The 5,167-nt window shown below is 31.5% G+C and overlaps 1 long non-coding RNA gene across 1 annotated transcript; it reads left to right on the top strand.

Moving 5' to 3' along the window:
- The first annotated feature begins 924 nt into the window (after window positions 1-924).
- LOC136226491 (uncharacterized) lies at window positions 925-4,787 on the top strand. Its single transcript, XR_010687747.1, has 5 exons — window positions 925-1,091; window positions 1,304-2,218; window positions 2,316-2,548; window positions 2,660-3,028; window positions 4,338-4,787. It is a non-coding gene; the product is annotated as an uncharacterized lncRNA (long non-coding RNA).
- The last annotated feature ends 380 nt before the right edge of the window (window positions 4,788-5,167 follow it).

Genomic DNA, 5,167 nt, shown 5'->3' on the forward strand with positions numbered 1-5,167 from the left:
TACACCTATGGTCACTGAACTTTGTCCATTTTAACATTGTGGCCGCTGAAGTTCAATTCTTAACGGTATGACCATTAAACTTTACACTTTTTAACACAGGTGGCCACTCAACTTTAACCAAGTCCTCAAACTGACCGTTAACGACCTCAAAATGAAAATATTCAAGAATTAAAGTTGTTCAGAACCACATTTACCATGAAACCACATTTTTTATTTTTCAAAATCACCTTTTTTTGAACTTTCTCTCTCTAAAGATTCACTTTCTGTCTCCTAACCAAACAACACCTAAATGACCTTAAAACAAAAATTTTCAAGAATTAAAGTTTCTTAAAATATCATTAGGTCTTCGAATTTTTTATTTTCAGACCGTCAGCAATCGTTTTGAGGCGTTGAGTGGCCACCAATGTTCAAACGTGTAAAGTTCACTGTTAAGAATTGAAGTTCAGTGGTCATAATGTTAAATAGGTAAAGATTAGTGGCCATGGGTGTAATTTACCCCTGAAAAGTATGTAAAGCTAAGACGATGCCATTTTGAAATAAGATTTTGTATCCCTCTAAAAGAATTGCAAATGATCAAACGAAATGACTATAAAGCCAGGCTATTCAGTGTGGTAGCACAACTCTGAAGGATAATTGGGTAATTTACATGGATTTCAAAAATGATTTTGATTTACTGTTCATATCCCGATTCAGTTTAATTATATAGAATAATATGCATATATATTAAGTTATTAGCTAGTCGGTCTTGGAAGAGTAGGGGTTTGGTTGTAGTATAATGTATGTATATAAATATAAATATATATTTGCAAGAGGGATAGAGGGGCAATATTGTCCAATAAAATACACGTGGAATACACGCCGTTTCCTTTCCAAAACCCTATAAATACCGTGCTCTCTTTTCTTTCACTCTTGCGCTAAAAAAAACAAGCCCGAAATGGCGGCAAAGTTATGTGTTCTATTCTTGTTTTTATTAATTTCCATACTCCAATCAGCTGAGCCTAGATCTCTTTTCAAAATGTCGGAACTGAAACCTCCTGTTATTACAACTAAACCCATGTCTCCTCATTTCAGATCACGAGCTGTGAAACTAGGTAACTGTTGTCTTAAATTTATATTTATATAATTAAGCTTTTTTTATTATAATACGGCGTCGTTTCTGTGGTTACTTTATTTTGTTTGTAGTAATATATACTGTAGAAATTGATAATCCGCTAATTCTTGTCTTTAATTTATGGTTTAGCTTTTTATTATGATACTTGTCATTTCTAGATCTGATGAATTTTAATTTTAATATATACTGTAGAAATTGAAAATGGAGGTTTTATGGCTCCACCTCCTCTTTCTATTTCGATTGCAAAAAAATCTCTGGTTAAACCCATTGTTATAATACTATTGCTGATGGTGATTTCAACTATTGCTACTGCTTTAATCCGTATGTTTTGCAAACGTGGAGAACATGTCGGCCCAATAAGGCCCAGGAGTGAGGAAAGTGAGCCCAAGCCCATTGGAGAAGAAGATGGTGGTGTTAATCAGCAGGTTGATATGAGTAGACGTAACACTATTTATTCACTCTTTACATGGATCATGTAATTTTGTTGTATTTTTATTATTATATGTGTTTAATTTTGGGAGTACTAGGCTGTAATCGGATCTGATGGGGATGAAAAGGAGATTACAAGGATTAAAGGGGGGATTTGTATATTTGATTTGAGTGAAATTACGTGGCAATTTTCAATTTTGGTTTTGTAATTTTGTATTGTGAAATATTATTGTTGTATGATGAATATTATAGAGGTGTTTAATGTATATACGGAATATTATTAGGTGGATTAAGTTTGACTTTTATTAATTTTAATGGGTTTGGTTGTATTTAAGTAGTAGTATTTGTCAAGTTTAATGATGGATCAAGGAAATGGAGAAATCCATCAGATCAGATCTTCCTGAGTTCATATGTATCCCAATGTAAGATCTCCGAGTTCAAGGATGGGGAGAATCAACTGCTTGACGAGCCTTGAATGGAAAAAGCTGCAGATCTCAAGATCCAAGTTCTTGGTATGTGAGAAGCAAACTTTAATCGGGAACGGAACCGAATAAAGTTTAATGATGGATCAAGGAAATGGAGAAATCCATCAGATCAGATCTTTTGAGTTCATCCCAACGTAAGATCTCCGAGTTCAAGGATGGAGAATCCGACAGAGAGGCTGTTCCATGTTCTAATGTAAGTTTCTAACTCTTTTTTTCTATTGAATCCTCTACTTTCCATATAGCAAATTTGTTTTTGATTTTATTGTGCTTCTAATAATTGAATCCGACAGAGATTTGAGTGAATTAGTACAGAATCAACTGTTTGACGAGCCTCGAATGGAAATTTTAAATTTGGAAGCAAATTTAAGATCTCAAGGTCAAAGTTCTCCATAAAAGAAGCAAGTTTTATTTAGAAGAGAATCCATAGTCTGACGAGCCACACGAACACGGAATAAGTTGGAGGTCTCAAGATCCAAATCTTCAGATCTAGAATAAACAGGCAGAGGTTGTTTCATGTTCCAATGTAAGTCTACTTGTTTTCTATTGATCCTCTCCTTTTTATATCTCAAATTAGTTTTTATAATCCTTCATTATATATTACTTTCAACAATTAACCTTGGCTTGAGATTTCAAGTCGTTTTAAGCAGGAAATCTAAAACTCGAGTACTTCAACTATAAGCAATATGGAGAGAATCCACTGTTTGATGAGCTCGAAGAGACTAAGCTAGAGGTCTCGAGATCCGAGTCCTCTAGTGTAAGAAGCAAACTTTAATCGGTAGAAACGTCATTGCTTGACGAGCCATGAACCGAATAAGTTGAAGGTCTCGAACCTCAACTTCAATTACAAGAGAATTCACTGCCTCACACGAGCCTTGAACCGAATAAACTGTAGGTCTCGAGATCCGAGTCCTCAGTTTAAGAAGCAAGCTATTAGGGAGCAAATCCACAATCTGACAAGCATTGAACTGAATAATTTGGAGGTCTCAAGATCCGAATTCTCAAGGTAAGAAGCAAACTTTATTTACAACAACAATAACTATGGTTTTACTCTCTTATTTTATTTTTATTTTAAAATGGATCAGATTTTGACCAAAATCATCCCTATATAGTGAGAAATTGTACTATGAACTGAGATCATTGGTAGTTCCTCCATTCAGATAATGTTACATCAGTAGTTGAGATGACATGGCATCATCTGAGTAAAAGGACCATAAATGATGCTAGTTCGCAGTATAATTTTTCCTATTTAGGTTTTTGTTTTTGTCCCTTTCTCTTTCTTATTTTTTTTTATTTTTTTGGGATTTGTGCTTCTTTTTTTCCCCTTTAATTGGGATAAAGATCAAATTTAACTTCAACGTTTTAGCGGAAGTGTAGATTTATCCTTTACGTATGAAATTGTGCAAATTTAACCTTAATATCTCCAAGCAAGATTAATTTTAGTCATACGTTATCGAAAATTTTAAAAAGCTGGTTTGACTGGTATTTAACTGTAACTTCGACCTTCCAAATATCAATTATGTCTAAGATATTTAGTTTATTACTACCAAAATTATAAAAATTCTGTTAAAATGCTAAAAACTAAACCTGCTAGATATTAGTTATAATCACAATTTTTTTTTGTTAAATTGTCTAAATTATTTACCGTTTTATTAATATAGTTAAAAAACCAACAAAAAAAAAATGTATGAAATTGTTTAAATTTATCGACAAACTTATTTGAAAGGTCCAATGTGACAATTAAATAACAGACAAACCAACCTTTTCAAATTTTTGATAACGTAAAACTAAAATTGATATTGTTTGAAAACATTAGAATTAAATTTGCATCATTCCCTACGTTAGAACTAAATATGTACTTTGCTTGAGATATTAGAGTCAAATTTGGCTCTTATCATTTTACTTGGGTAAGAAACGTTTTACTTTGAAGATCGGTAAAATTTGAGTACAAATCAAAATATTGGGGCTGATTTGTAGCTAAATTATAATCCCATTGACCCTTCAATTCTGAAGATGTATTATATTTCTATTTTTTAAAAAATATGCAACAGAATAAAGTAGAGATTTAGATAAGATGTTTATATATCACTTTAAATAAGTTTGTTAAGCTAAAAAACCATCTTCATAATTCAAGGTTGATCAGATTATTAAACTAGAGAACTTCTACTATCAGTCCCGTTTAACCCTGATGACCAAGCTTTATTTGATCATTCACCTGGTTAGATATAATTTTCCTGTAATCATAGAGTGTTTATATTATTTAATTAACATAATTTTTTAATTAACTTTTTTATTATTTTAATCAATTAATCCAGAGATTAAATCTTACGAACAACAAAATACTTCAGCCAAAAGAAAGAGAGAGAAAAACATTTCCAACTAAAACAAGGAAGCTGGAAAAGATCGGAAAATTGATTAAACGAATTAGAAGTTTTCATTTGATCTGGCCGGAGAGGATAAGATCGGAAAATTGAGTAAAAATCCCTACAGAAAAGTGTTTATCTTTCGGTCGGATGAAAGAAAAAACCCTATCAATTATCTCTGTTGAATGCTATAAAGTCAGCCAGAAAACATAGGTACAGACAAATGAGACATAAGTTAAGCACCTTTAAAGTCGAAGTGATCCGCACCATTTGTGAAGTCGTATGCATCCTTTTTCCTTGTGAGTTTTTTTCTTTCTTATGATTTTTTCTTCTGGTTAAGTCACTTTCTTGTATTATTCGACTGGTTAGATGCACAGGTGTACAATAAATTAATTTCTTATATTTGGGTTACAATCCAACTCAAATTATTAAAAAAAATAATTCATAGGTTGATTGTTAATACCAATCCAACCCATTAAATATTGAACTTGACTAGATTGAGTTGAGTTGGGTTGGATTGGTTATTAATTCAAATAATTTCAAATATAAATTATAACTATTAAACTTTGGACTAAATTAATGAACTTACAAATATTTGTACTAAATAGAATGTAAATAACATTAATTTTTGAGTTAATTTTTTTTAAAAATAATGTTTTTTCATTTTCTCGTAGATCGGTATATATGAGTTTTTTTACTAAAAAAATGACTTGACACATTTAAAATAGAACGATATTCGAGATTTTTTAAGTTGCTTTTTTACATTTTCAGTGACTTTTTGA

This window comes from Euphorbia lathyris, chromosome 4 (assembly GCF_963576675.1).
Source record: "Euphorbia lathyris chromosome 4, ddEupLath1.1, whole genome shotgun sequence".
NCBI lineage: Eukaryota > Viridiplantae > Streptophyta > Magnoliopsida > Malpighiales > Euphorbiaceae > Euphorbia > Euphorbia lathyris.